Source organism: Grammomys surdaster, unplaced genomic scaffold (assembly GCF_004785775.1).
Source record: "Grammomys surdaster isolate TR1022 unplaced genomic scaffold, NIH_TR_1.0 97, whole genome shotgun sequence".
Lineage (NCBI taxonomy): Eukaryota > Metazoa > Chordata > Mammalia > Rodentia > Muridae > Grammomys > Grammomys surdaster.
In genome coordinates this window covers 17,932,528-17,948,174 of record NW_021604576.1, presented here as the reverse complement: position 1 = coordinate 17,948,174, position 15,647 = coordinate 17,932,528, and the positions used below count along the sequence as shown (strand labels likewise).

At 41.4% G+C, this 15,647-nt stretch overlaps 1 protein-coding gene across 7 annotated transcripts in view; it reads right to left on the bottom strand.

Moving 5' to 3' along the window:
- Positions 1–15,647, bottom strand: part of Bach2 (BTB domain and CNC homolog 2) — a 335,112-nt gene that overhangs the window by 86,741 nt on the left and 232,724 nt on the right. Inside the window, exon 1 of one of the 7 annotated variants that reach the window (XM_028780770.1) lies at positions 11,902–11,967. The exons of the other annotated variants lie outside the window; for them this stretch is intronic. The gene's annotated coding sequence lies outside the window, so the exon portion shown is untranslated. Of the gene's footprint in view, positions 1–11,901; positions 11,968–15,647 lie in introns of those variants that run through there. 7 annotated transcript variants of the gene reach the window in all.

Here is a 15,647-nt window from a genome sequence, read left to right as displayed (position 1 = left end):
TATGGTTCGGCAGGAGAAGCTAATTACTACTATATTATCATAGCGCGTTCATCCCCTCAAAAGAAGCTACGAGGCCACACTCTTCTCAGTCAGGCATGCCGTATTAATGAATGCAGACTCACTTATGAGCTTACCCACTCTTCATTCATTACTGAATCATATTCAGATAGTGAAGTGTCTAACAGTTCTTGTGTTAAAAGTATAATTCACAAAGTTAAAAAATCCACAGTGGGAAATCGAAAAAGCTGCAATTCACAAAAAAAGTAGAATGTTAAATTTTACAGACAACCTGTCATGTCTAGAATGCTTGGGATGAAAAAAAATTAATAATACGCCTTGTGGGTGAAGAGAAGGAGTAAATTATAAACCATTTCACTCGGTGCTCCTCCACATCTCTCCCAGAAACAGTGCATTAAGTAAATACTTCTGTGAATCAGATGCTAAATTATTTAGTAATTGCCGAGTGAATTTCTGCTTTTATCAAGCATTTAAAAAGTTATTTACTATGAATCCATAAGAGTTAGTTTTCAGAGGAGAAAGTTAGCAAGTCTACAGAGACTCATGGGTGCAGAGAGCTACTGAGATGGCATCGGTGTTACTGTTGGACTGGAAACACTTTCTAAGCTTATCAAACTTCCCTCTGAAAGTGGAAAGCAGTTCAGTACACTTCAGTCTTTGCTAATGCAAAAGTGAGTGTCGCTTAATGTCGCTAGTGCCTCAGACAGCTAATGGGAGGGCCTGGCGTGGAACAGCTAAAATGTTCCTCTGCTTTATTTCCTCAAAGCCCCCATCTGCCTGCCTTCTGCTTAGTGCCAAGGGAACTGAAATTTCAGGGCACTGTTAAGACTGGAGATATCGCAATTGTATCATGAAGTCCTTCATAGGGATTCACATATTGAAGTGCTGACTCTCAGCCTGATGATCTTCGAGGTAGGGCTTTGGGAGGTATTAGATCATGTTATGATGATGGAGTCTTCAGGAAAGGGACTTCTCACTCACTTTCTACCACACAAGGACACAGTCAGATGATGGTTGTCTAAACTGCCAAGAGCTCCTACAAGAACCTGGCCTGCTGGTACCCTGAATTTCCAACCCACACCACTGAGAAATAAATGCTTGTTATTTGAGCAAAGAAACATGGAGCTTCCTTCCTTTTTTGTTTCTACAATGAATTTTTACAAAAACAAAGTCTCTCCCCAAGTAGAAGTCACCAGGATCTCCAGGATCCCCAGATCCTGTTCCACTGTAAGTTATTTTCAGAGACCCCATGCTTTCCTCTCTCATAAGAGCCCAATCAGTTTGTGCATCTCCATTTTCTTATTTGTAGCATGAGGAAACAGGTGAACTCAAAGTATTCCTAGTTAGATTATCTGCGCTGCTATAAAAGTATAACAGCTTTGGAAAAGTCTTGAAACAAGCATTTCTAAGCATAGTTCTTAAAAGAAAGTTAGGTATATAAAAAACAAAGTAACTGGTTGCATGCAAAATGCTATTATGTATCTGGAGCGAGCTGAAGAAAGATTCTCAGTGACGTTGTGAACCTTTCTATAAACAAGTCAGTCCAAAGAAAAGATGAATCAGAAGCCAATTTCGCATCTAGCAAAGCACAATGCCCAGTGGGACTGAGGAACATGTTCTCTTCCCACCTCAATCTGTGATCCGAGAGGCAGGGCCAGACTCAGTGGCATCATCTAAGAGGATGCTGCTGCTCTCTTCCTTCTTCACCTCTGCTAGTGATACCAGGTGGAATGGTACTGTTAGGAGGCAGGGAGAAGGTCACAGCATGAACTGAACAGTAAGATGAGACATAAACTATTACTCTCAAATGAATGCAGGCATTGACATTGTCATGAGAAAGAGTCTTTATGCCAGGCAGTCCAACATGAGTAGTCTCAGTCAGTGATGGCTGGGGGATAGTGCTGGCATGGGCAACAGAGGACAGTGGAGGCAGAGGGCTGTGGACCTGGGAAGGGACACAACAGGACAAGCAGCTGTCTACCTTGTTCTTCAGCTCTGTCTGTCTGTCTTCTTTGTTGTTTTTTTGTGGCAGCCTCCTCATCTGAGAGTGCAGGTAACACTCTTATCTACTCTTCTGGGTCAGACCATTTTCTGCTATTGGTCACTTTTCCGAATTGTCACATTCGGTTTGTCTCTGGTGTCACTTTTCTATCTTCTCCATTTATATTCATTTCTCATACCTCAATTTCTGCTTCCCATTAGCAGCTGCCTCTTAGAGGACACAGAAATGTCATCTCTTTTCTGCATTTTTCTTTATCAGGGCATCTGAGTGAAATATTCTCTCTCAATGTCCCCTTGTAGCCAGCAGAATATTCCCCTAGAGCTTCACGCTGTTAACGTGAGAAGAATCTGTGGACAGCGATTAGGAAGCTAAATGAGGGTGGTGCAGCCTGTTTACTTCATTAAGGTTCCTTCAGGGAAAATTTGAGGATGGGAAACTGAGAGATAAGGGTTAATACTAAAAGAATAAAAGATCCATTTGACTCAGAGCAATCTTCAGTCTGCCTGGATTCTATCAGACACCCTTCTCCATGGGGAAATCATTACGGAGAAATGACATGCAAAGTGCACCATAAAGCGTCTGAGTCAAACCAGAGGGAGGGTGACTCAACGGATCACTTTACATTTTAATAGAAGGCGCTGCAGACCTGTACTGAGTGCTCAGTTCAACAGGGGCTCTCTTCTCCTCCCCAAAACGTCTTCATCGGGTAGGAGGGGAGTTCCCAGAATCTGGCAGAAATTATTCTGTCTCAAAAAAGAACTGAGTCAAAAAAACTCACAACAGAATCAAAGATTAAGAAAAGACAACAGATAGTCAAATGTGGAAAAAGGGGACTGTAAGCCTGCCTAATTCTAGCTTCATCATGACTGTCAGCACTAAGACAGAAGAGAGAAACCAAACTCAGTCCTAAGAGGACTTTAGATGTATTGGGGAGTCAGACATGGAAGAAGAGGAGCGAAAACAAGGGGAGGGAACAGGATAGAGTCTAGAGCAGAACACTCAGATGCTATAATTAATGTTTTTGTTGAGTCCATTTTAAGAGGTTTACCAAGATAACGCCATAAGTTTAGGCATCAGGCAAGTGACAATATGAGACCGGAGTTTGCATGCGCATTTCAGAGGCAGTACCAGCAATGTCACCGTGGCTAGCACAGGTTAGTTATCGCCTACCTGTGCTAATATGTGAAAACTTACCAAAGGGAGAGCCAACTGGCTATGGTTAGGATGCTAGAGACTGCATCAGTGAAGCTAAGTCCATTGTGTGTGGGGCCATCTCTAGACACACAGAAAGGAGAAAGGTCTGCCTGTACATAAAGGGTGTCTGGGACTAGGTGATAGTTCACTCTTGTGATTTCTGCTGATGCTCTCCCAGGCTCCAAAGAGGGCACATAGCTTATATGGCTAAACAAAGCAGAGTTACAGGTACAAGCAGAAATACAGCCTTCACAGAGAAGGTTCTTTACATTTTCTGTTTGGATGTAACTGATCAATATTATTAGTGTATATGGCATGTGAGCACGTGTCTAAGCATGTGGAAGTCAATGGATAACCTTCTAGAATCAGTTCCTTCCTTCCTTTGTGGGATCTGGGGGTTTAACGGTTCCCCAGGCTTGAAAGGCAAGCATATTTCCTGCTGAACCATCCCTCTGGCCCATGAAGAGGTTCTGAACTAATGAGAACTTGTCCCCCACCCCCAACCCCGCCCCAACCCCATGCGGTTGGGTCTTGTGGATATGTATTGTTCTGAAACATCTTCTCTGCAGGAATGTAAGCAGAATGGAGGCGTCTCAGATTGCACCTGACTTACCTGGTAACTAAGGGAATAAAAGTACAGCATACCAAATCAAAGCACAATAGCATGTAATCAAAGCTCATTCTGGTGGGATTCTGAGAACGGCTTGTGGATTTCCACTGATGTCTGTCTCCCTTACTTCCTTTTTCTGTTCCACTTAAAAGTGATTAAACTCCCAAGGTAAAGATGGGCCTGAAGTTTGTTAAATCTCACATCTGGCAATAAAAGGCCATGGGCCATCTGCCACTGTACAGGAGGTCAAACGGAGGTAGAAGATTAGCACAGGTGAAAGTCTCTTCGGAGAGCATGGGAAAAGCAGAGGTCAGCAAAGTGAGGTTGGGGGAAACCACGCACGGGGAGCTTTCCAGGTGTCTGTCCTACCCTCGGCAGCACCTTAGAGTAGGGATTATTATTACCAAATGTGACACAGATGCTTCACGACCCAGAGCATGCTATTAAATAAAATTGCCCTGCCACACCACGCACATGGTTTTTGCCTTACAGTGTATCTTCTGGGTAAGGCAAAATGGATCAAAGAAAGGACCCTTTTAAAATATTTATGTTTATGTGTTTGCCTACAGGAATGTATGTGTACCCTGCTCATGGAGGCAACTTTTGAGACAAAAGAGGTCATCAGATCCTCCTGGAACTGCAGTTACAACCAGTTATGAGCTACCTGAGGTAGGGCACTGGGACTCAAACCCAAAACCATCTACAAGAGTCGTGACTGCTCTGACGCAGTGAGCCATCTTCCTAGCTCCATTTTCTTACGCTTTATAAAAAGTCAAAATTTGCACTGTTCCAGGGGTAGAAAATACTCTTTTCCTGAATGGTCAGGAATGAGTAACTCCAAGCCATTTGGGTGGGCCGGCAGTAAGAGGCTGCTTAGTTTCTTGAATCCATACAGCACCCATATGTGAAACAGAGGGTTACCATTTAATTCCTGCTTGTGTCCTTCCTAGATGACAGATGTTGGCACATTAATTAGCTTCTGTAACACTTGTTCTAACAATAGAGTATTTAGGATGCTACTTACTTTTGTAGTAAGTGCTCCAATAAGTATTTTTTTTTTCTTTGTGGTACTGGGATCCGACGCAAGGCAACTGCCCCATCACTCAGCTACGTCTTCAGTCCCAAACTATCATCATGAGAAACAATTATTTGCACAATACATACATTTGTAATTCTGTACACATGGAAGACTTCTCATATGGAGGTCAATGGGGATCATGTGAAGAATGAACGGTGTTTGTTTCATTTGCATGCATTTTCTCTTAAACTTGGGTAAAGGCCAATTTGCTTAATTTCCATTCAAGGCTGCAAGGACGGCACAAAGAGTGGGCTCCCATGCTTTTTGGCAGCTGTGGCCATGACATCACTGTAGCCTGCCTTCCACAACGTCCCCCAGGGAACCTGAAGGTCACAGAAGGCAATGGATCTAAGAGCGCTCTGGATAGAATGAACCACTCGGCTTACATCAGGAACCAACCTCATCACCGGCTGACTAAATCTACAGTTACATCAAGAAAGTCTTCTCTTATGGACACTTAACTCCTGATCTACTTCTCTCTGATGTTAAAAGGAGTGCCTGGCAGTTGGGGAACTTGAGCAGATGTTTATCTAATAAGGTTTTATAATACATTCGCCCCTTCCTATTTGTTACACGCATGTGCCTTGAATATTCCTCTCCAGGACAGACTTCCCCTGCTTTCCCTCCACTGCACTTATACAAATCTAACTCTTCTTTCATGAGTAGAGAAGTGTGTGCTTTCTCTGGGGCCCGCCTACCTGAATACGAATGCTGCTCAGGCTGCCATCTCAGAAAACCATGGAAACTCTGCGTAAGGGTGTCTCATCAGCATTCAGATGCTATTCACAGTGAATGACTTAAAACACAAGCATGCACAGCGCCTGGACATGTACCTGGGGAGGAGTACAGCGCTCACTAAGTACAGCTTGTGCACACTGTAGAGGGACACAATGGTTATGGGCACAGGCTGGAGCCAGACTGCTTGGACTTCAGTTTTGTCTCTCACTTGCTGCAGAACCTCAGACAGGCCCCTTAGCTTCTCTCTGTCTCTTTCCCCCAACTCTTTAAAAATGGTGTGATAAAGAGCGTCTATTTGCTAGGGTTCTGAGGATCAAAGAACTGCACATTTGTTCATTAGTTCATGAGTTGACTCATTCAGTACCTAGTAAGTAGTCAATAAAGTTAGTTTTTCTACTGTGCCAACTTTTAAAATTCACCCTTCATTCCCAGATTGACAGTGGCTTATACTTTGGTAACCTGTAGTTCTTACTTGTAGAACCGCCTCCTTCCCACCTCAGGTTCCGCAGATAATTTCCTGTCTCTTTGAATGACAATAGTTCTCAAGTTGCACATATGTATTTAGTGTAACTACTGTGGCTAGAAACCTGCATTTTACCCACATTAGCAGTTGATCCAAAGTGGCTACCCTCACCCCCAACCCCCAAACCCCTCCAGAAAAACCTGGTGGGAATTCCTAGAGCTGGGGCATTGGAGCAGCTTGTGTACGTTCTCCGAGTCTCCTCATATGTGAGATAAAGAGAATGCTTATCTACTAAGAGACTACCTTGGGATCGTCTCTAATCCCCTTCAGGTCTCTGTTTACCTACTGCCTGCTCAGTGAGTTGTCCCCGGCGTCTCATATAGTTAGACATCTCCAGTGTCTGGCTTGCATACTCCAGATTTCTTCCTACTGTGAAGTCACACAAAGTCACATAAAAGGAAGGATTCAACTACTCATGAACCATAGAGCATTTTTATGCATTGTCTGCACACAAGGTGGATCCTTGTAGAATATAGTTCAACGATTCTATTCTGCCAACACTTTCCTTATTCCTGCATATTAAAGATGACTCTGACCCCACCTGTTTACAAACACAGACTTACGCCTCAGACTGCCAAGAGGCTTTCCCTCAACAGTACCAGCTTTTAGAAGATGACAGTTGCACAAGTCCTCAGCTGAGAGTTCAGATGGAGGTTAGTGGGATCAAGCTTAGTGGGGTGATGCCTTGGAATGCTGATACCCTGGGATCAACATAGCTGTGGAGTACCTGGAGTGGAGAGGAGATGATTTGAGGATTGCTTCTGATCTTTATTCCAAGATCAATAAGCACAAAGACCATCTAGCAAGTGTGTTTTTCCTGTGATCTGATGACAGATTCCTCTTGAATAAACAGGAATGTAAGGTATCAGAACCAAATGCAACTAACATAAAAAGAATCCAGTTGAGATCTTCTTGGGAATGTGGAGTCGAATTTGTACAGCAATCCCAGAAACAATCCCCCACCTCCTTTGTTCCTCCCCACCATGGTTTGCTAATCTGCTCAGAAAAAGACCAAAAAAAAAATACGCATACACTGTCAAGTTCTCTAATACAATGTTTCAGAATTCCTCAGAATGTAAAAATGGGCTCACCTGCTTAAGAGAAAAATTGTATGCTTCTAAAGCAGATACTTTGAAAACCAAAAAGAATCATGGCCTCTTAAAAATTGAATCAAAGAGCACAGCACACAAAATGCCCAACAATGTATCTTTTCAATAGGAAATCAGGCTGGGTGAAAGACATTCTTAGATTCTTAGCTTTTCCTGGTTACCTAGGTTGCAAAGGATTCTAAAAGAAACTCACTCCAGGAATTCTTACTTAGAATGCCAGTCAAGGAGAAGTTCATAATCTCTTCAGATTCTAAATCTATGTGTCTGTGAGGAGGAGAGTCATACAGTGTTTTGAACAATAGGAAAAGATTAGACTAGACTTTCCTTATAAGGATGTGCTACATGATGGGTTATGCTCACCAAGAACAGAAGGAAAGAGCTCGTATGTCTATGGCTGTGGCACTTTTCCTTACAGTATAGTTATATGAAGAAGGATGGTTTAATTAGAATGGAAATTGATATATAGAGAGGCAAACCAAATTATCAATTGTATTAGTCTGACATTCTCAACCTATGTTTGATTACTTAAAATTGACCCAATCTGAAAGCTATCAAGACGTCTTTATCATCTGTACATGCTCACAGTATTGCTTTTTTTTTTTTTTTAAAGAAAACGTGAAAAGCTTAAGATTAAGTCACCACTATTAAGAGCTCTCTCATAGAGATTGGACAAGACCCCTTGGTCTTTACAGAATGATTACTACTTAGTTAATGAACTCAGCACACTGAACATTTTCCAGCCACCTGAAACTTCCAAGTATTGTATGAGTTTTGGCCAATTAATTATCAATTACAACATCATAAAACATTAACACAAAAATAGGAATAATGAAATTTAATTATACATTATTCTTCCGCGTTGCTGCAAATACTATACAAGACTGATCCTGATTAATAATTCATTCAGCAATAAAGTATCAGGAAGATAATTATGCACTGCCACAATTCTCACACTGATTTCTATAATTACAGATTACAACAGTATTAGCAATTTAAAGGGTTAGAGAGCTGTGATAATTTGCTATGTCATCCTCAGCTATATTAATGTCTCTCTTTGAATATGAAAGATAATTGAAAATATAATAATGGACCAAATCAGATGGCTTGTCCATGTTCACCTAACATGTCTTCAGCCTGAGTACATTAGTAAAGTCAAGTCCTTGATAATTAGCTTCTTTCTTTAGTTAAGCAGCCCCACTACTAACATTCAGTTTACAGCTAATCAAATGGAGACAATATGTAGGGGTCCATGCCCAAATATGCAAACATGTACATACACTATAAATAAAGGCTCATGGATATAACCACATTTGGAACATAATGTACATGGTGTGACTATGAGTCCAAATATATGGGCATCATGTAATCTGCCTTGGGTTATTACAGTAAGCCAAGGGACACATTCAATAGAAATTGAATCTTTGATTTGGCAGCACAGTTGAGCAAACAGCACATGAAGGTCCAAAGTTTACCTAGTTAATGGCTCTGAGTGGTTTGTATACTGTGATAGACCAAACCACTCACGCCTTTGAGTTCCATTCCACACTGAGAATGAAAAGAGACACTGGCTATCCATTGATAGTGTTCCTCACAATGGTGTAAGAGAATTTTTACATGGATAAGTGCAAGAGAAACAAATGTACATTTACACTTCTTCAACTCACTCTCTGTTCTTTCCTCTTGATACTTTTAGAAGACATCTTGCTTTATGGCTGTTCAGATGGTAGGGAGAAGCAGAAGAAAGACTCACTTTGATTAAACCACTGAGCACTACTTAAATGAGCCCTTTGCAGACCTGCATCTCATCTGGATGGGACCAGGGGCTCCTCATCTTATGCCAAGGGTCTGGATTCAAGATTTTACTACAGCAGGTGCAGCCCAACAGTAGAAGAGACTGTGGATGATCTGACTGAATCAATTTGCTTAAAGATTATGGAAAGTTATACCTGAAGGTAGTAAGCAATATACACAAGATCATAGAGTCATTTGATAACTAAAAGAGAGGTGCACGTGTCTGGCTTTAGGGTTCCACTATATTGCATGAGAAAAGAATAAAAGTACATCAAGAGGAAAGGTATGAATAAACACATGGAGATAGTTTTACCCTGAACTTAAGCCTGGTAACTTCCACTTCATTTCTACAAGGAAGTTATATATACAATTGGGTGTAGGCAGAGGTAGCCATTTTCTGACAATATCACAGAATATCTTCAGGTCTTCCTTAAGTGACAATAAAAATGGTCACTATCAGTCATGCACATAATAATAAAATGGAGGACTGTGGTTTCATTTCAATGGTGCCCGAGCAGCTTTTTTCTTCTGATGCATAAGACTATCCTGTACATTGTCACACTAAATATAAATTTCCTCTCTCCTTTTAAAATTGTCTTTCAAATCCTCATGCCCAGCAAAAGAGGCCCTCTATACATCATAAAGATCTACTGCCGGATTCACCAGGATGTCTCTAGCAGATGATCATGTTTCTGTTTCAAGGAGCAGATGTGCAAACCTGAAGAGTGTGAGTAAAAATGTCTAGTGGACTTTGGTGTCATATTTGCAAGGTCCTGAGTGGTTTTGCGCTTTGGTTCTTTGAAAAATTATTTAAGATTTCAAGTTTACAAAAATACTCAAATAATTTTACAGCTAACAACTATAAGTTGTTTCCTAATCTGAAGACATGAAATCCTCAAACCCTAAAACATATTTAGTGCTGATATGGCAATGCAAAAAGAAAACTGGATACCGTAAAACTTTGTTTCATGTAACAATAATGACCAAGTGACTTTTATCTATATGTATAAACTATGCACGTGTAAAAGTAACTTTTATTCTCCTGTAGTAATGTCTCGTAGGCTTACTGCCTCTGTCTGCTAACCTAGACCTAGTCCTGGAAACTTCTAGCTACTGTACAATCTTATCTAGGCCTAGAATGTTTTCAGCCTCTGAGACTTACTGCTGAAGAAGCTCAACCTTCCTAGTTCTTTCTGAACTTTGGCTAGCTGGTTCAACTCAGCTGTTCTGGCTCAAAACTCATCTCCAAGCTGACTGATTCAAATTGGCTTCTTTCACTTCTCACTGAATTGGTCTGACTGGTCTCAAACTAACTCTGGCAATATGTTCTCATCTTCTGGCTCCGTCTTACCCTCTGTCTACCTTGTCCTCTCTGCAACCCATCTCTGTAAAACTCTCCTGGTAAACTGCCTCCTGCCCAGCTCTCTCTGGGCTGCCACTTATGTAGCTTCCCTTTCCTCTCTTTTCTCATGAGAGTTGGGTGTATCCTGCCTCTAACTCAAATCTGTCAAATCTTTCTCTGATTGGTCACTTTGTCTGCCTCTCAATTAGGCATCACTTTCAAACATGGGTGGTTCCTTCTACAAACTAATGTTACCTTAGTGTTTTGGATTAAAGTTGTGTGCTAAGAGCTGAGCCAAACCACAAGTGGAAACAGATTTTTTTCAGTAAATAACACAATCTTGGGGTTCACTGTGTGATAAAATAAATATCCTGAAACATTCATGAAACAAATGAATTGTTATAGTGGAATCCTATATCTAACACAATTCATTATGCATATGCAAATACTCTAAAATGAAAAATAAAGTCTGAAATACTCTGGTCTCTAGAATTTTGGATAAGGAGCATCCAATCCATCCATACTCTCTATTTAGAATCCGCAATTAACACACACGTCATTACACATCTCTAGCATTCTATGTACTCATCCATTATTTTCCAATGCATATCAAAGCTGACTGCAGAAATGAGCACACTCTTCCATAAATATCCCAGTAGGCATAATATGTACTAGAATTCAAGACTGGTTGACGGAGTTTTTTGAGGCAACAACATATATAGCACATTTTATGAATCTTGAGTGGAAGAAGCCCCTGAGCTCTGATAAACGTATATACTTGTGTAATCCACACCTTACCAAATTGCAGAACATGACCAGCACTCCTCAAGGACTCTCTGTGTCCCATCCCAGTTACCCCACCACCAATGTCAGCCACTGCTCTTAGCCTATCTGACAGAGGTTAATGTGACTGTAAAGGGTTGGATTTCAAAATGGCGACGGTGGTAGCTAAATGCTTTCTCGATTCTGTCAGTTGAGACATACTCCTTGAGTATCCACATCATGCCTCATTCAGAGTGAGCCGGGGACAACATGATAATTATTTCATTAAATTAGAAAAACAACTTCAATGGTGGTGAGAACCATGAGATTAATTATACCTCATGGGTGACATGGACGCATAACCAATGGGAAGCCACATACCACACCCTGCACGCTGTGCATCTTTAAACTTGCTAACCTGTCAATCAAAAACAAACTCACACTACTGCCCAGGGAGAGATGGGGCTGTGTAATCTCCTCACCATGAACCGGAGAAAATGGAGGCTTTTAAAAACCCTGTCTTCAGAACAACACTGCGGCTCTACAAGGGAGACAGTCTCTGAGATGCAGCCCCGACTTTACAGAACCATAAGTCATGAAGGAAGCTCTCCAAGGAGATGAGAGACTCATTTTTCCCCTTTGAATTCAGCCATGGTATTAACACATTAGGCCCGTGTTTTTCGCCGGCTGAATTACTGCCCAGGTTAAAAAAAATCCCCTCAGTGTATGGTTACCTTTCCTTCAAAACCTCAATGACAGACAGCTTTCCTCCCCTGAATTGCTTTTGTTCAGGATATTTTATTGCAGCAACAGAATGGAATCTGTGAGAAAGGACACAGAAACAAACCCATGTGGATACAGCCATCTCATTCTCAACAAGGTGACACAACATCCTGAAGAAAGAGCAGCTTCCTCAACACATGGCTGTTGGCAGGTAGAAGACTGAAGCTACAGAAATCAGCTCAAAACACTCCTAGCTAAAGACCTGAGGCTTTACCACTTTTACAGGAAAACATGGAAATACACTTGAGCACACAGGCACAGGTAGTGATGATTTTTTTAAATAGGCCACCTGTAGCTCAGGAAATAAGGGCAAGAAATGACAAATGGGATTGCGTGGAATTAAAAAGCTTCTGCACAACAAAGGAAGCCATCAGTGGAGTGAAGCCATACCTTACAACAAATGGAGACAATTTCCAGCTATCCATCTGACAGAGGATTAGTATCCAGAAAATACAAAGAACATGTGACCTAACCAAGAAGTGGCCAAGTCAACTGAACAGATACATTTCTAAAGAAGAAATACTAATGAGAAATAGACACATGAAGATATGTCTGACATCTCTAATCACAGAAAAAAACATACATCAAACTACACTGAGATGTCATCTCCCCTCGTGGGAATGGCTGCCACCAAGATAACAAAGAGCAACAAATAATAGGACAGGAAAAAGGAGACTGTGTTCACTGTCAGTTGGAATAGAAGCTAGGACAGGCACTATGGATGTCAGTGTAGAGGGTCATTAAAACCACCAAGATCACCACACAATCCAGCTATACCACTCCTGGGTCTATATAGAAAGAAATCAGAGTGAGAATACCATAGAGATATTTGCATAGCAACTCTTATTGTGGCACTATTCACATTTGCCCTCATCTGAGAATCAGCCTAAGTAGCCTCCATGAATGTATTCAAAATTGTAGCATCCATCCATCCATCCATCCATCCATCCATCCATCTATCTACCTACTCAGCCATTTCCCATCCAGCCACCCACAAGAAATGCTTTGGGAAGTAGACAGTACTAGATAATATCATGTTAAGCAAGGCTCATAAAGATAAATACGTTTCTTTCATTATGGAATTTAGGGGAAAAGACATGAAAGGAGTAGGTGGCTATCAGGGAAGAGAAAAGGGGCTTAGGAGAAAGAAGGCTAAGGAAGGATCATGAAGGACTCAACTTGATTAAGTTGTGTTAAGCGCATTCATGGAAACATCACAATAAAATCCATTACTATGTACAATTATAAACATACACTAGCATTTTTAAAAAGTAAAGGAGCTCTAAAATCTCCCTATCTGTGAGCAGGAGAGACAGATCATTTGGTGAAGTGTGTGAGAACCTGAGTTCAGGTATGGAGATGTGTGTTTATAATCCCAGGACTGGAGAGGCAGACAGGCAGATGCGTGGGGCTTGCTAGATAGCTCCACCTGGCTTACTTGGCAAGTTCTAAGCCAGTGAGGGACCCTCCTGGATATAGGGGGAAGGTGGCCAGGGATAGTGCTGAGAAATGATTCCTGACGCTGTCCTTTGGCCTCCATATATATGCATAGAGATGTGCACCTGGACACACACTTTAATTCTCATTCATTCATTCATTCATTCATTCGTATATGTTTCCATCTTGCTAGTAGTTTCCCAGTCAGTATGTTATTTTCCAAGAGCACAAATTATTCTTTCTGTGTGTAGTTCTAGAGAAATTGTATGCCCATTTAGGCCAAGATATACACATCTACAGACAAATCTTCCTTTTCTATTTAAAAGTTTATACATTGTATCACTCTCACATACCTTGGTATTTCACTTAAAAACATAATTTGTGAGCCGAAGAGACAGCCCTGTCAGTAAAGTGTTTGCCACAGAAGCATGAAGATCTAGTTTGGATCCTACAAGCCATGTAAAGAAGCCAGGTGCAGTGACATAAGCCTGCAATTGCAGTTCTGAGGAGGCAGAGACAGAAGGATCCCTGGGGATTGCTGCCTGGCCAGGGTAGCAAAATCAGCAAATTCCAGGTCAGTAAGAGACCCTGTCTCAAAAAAATATGATACAGAGTGATCGAGGAAGGCACCCAAGTTATCCTCTGGCCTCCACACTCATGTGCACATATGTGCATCTGTATACATATGCGTACATATTCAAACACGTACATAGATACGCATACACAAAATAATTTGAGTATCATTCCATGGATAAAAGATTCCTTCCATGATTTTGGGCCCCTATGGGGATAGGAAACCCACAAGAAGACCAACAGAGTCAACTAATCTGGAGCTCTCAGAGATTGAACCACCAATCAAAGAACATACATGGGCTGGGCCTAGGCCTTCCCGCACATATGTAACAGATTTGCAGCTTGGTCTTCATGTGGGTCTGGAACAACTGGAGCAGGAGAGGGTATCCCAAAAGCTGTTGCCTGTATGTGGGATATGTTCTTCCAATTGTCTGAGGCCTTGTCTGGCCTCAGTGAGAGAGGATGTGCCTAGACTCAGAGAGACTCTAAGTGCCAGGGTGGGGAGATACCCAGGGGACCCTACCCACTAGGAGGAGAAGGGGAGGGGGCAGGGGGAAGGGTTGAGGTGGTGAATGAGAGGCAGGCAGTGAGCGGGATGTGAAGTGAATAAGTGAAAAAAAAACCAATTAAATAAAAGAAGATTCCTTCCTGTTTTATGTAATTCTAGTATAAGGATATTTTATAATTATGTATCTGACTTTTTTAAAAAAACTGATAGCTATTCAGAATAGTATAAAGAAACTGCAAGTTTAAGTGAAAAAGTGTGAATTCTTGATGAGTTAAAGAAACTCATATACTGGGGTTGCTAAGATCCATGGTAAAAAGGAATATTCTATCAATGAGACTGTGAAGGATGAAGACATTCGTATTATCGTTACTATCACACCTCAGGACTCAAATTTGGGCTGCAGTGTGTGATAAAATGTTTAAAATGGAAACAGAGGCAGGTGAGGTAGTGTGTGCTTGTAATCTCAGCACTTGGGAGCCTGGTACAGAAGGCTGGTGAGTTTAGGCCAGACTGAGCTACTCAGTGAAACCTTGACTCGGGGGAAAAAAAAAGTCACCAGTATGCAAGGTCTGTGGCTATTTTCTGTCTCAGGTGAGATCTTGGAATATACTCTGCAAGGACGGGGGAGACTGCTTTTAGGTTCATAGTTCTGATACTGCCAAACTGTTCTTTCAGAGAGTAACAGTTATACTTCAGGTAGTGGTAGTGGTATTTTTCAGTACTTCTTTATCCACAGTCTGGCTAATAGATCGTATTGTTAAATTATGAAAACATCTTCCTGCTAAATTAGTGTATATAGATTTGATTTGCATTCATTTCTCACAAGTAAGCTGATTATCTTTTGTATGCTCCTAAGCCGTTGTTTATATTTCTTGTAAACTGATAATAACCCTGTATTTTTAAAATTTATTCTTCTTTGATATGACACATCCCAACCGTAGCCTCTCCTACCTCCATTCCTTCTAGGTCCCCCTGCCCCCTTTCCCAGATCCACTGCTCTTCCCTTTTCCTTCAGAAAAGAGCAGGCCTCCTAGTGATAATCAAATGTGGCATAACAAGACGGAGTCAGACTAGACTCAAACCCTCATATCAAGGTTGGATGAGGCAACCCAGGAGGAAAAGGGTCCCAAGAGCAGATAAAAGAGTCAAAGACACCCCCATTTCCACTGTTAGAAGTCC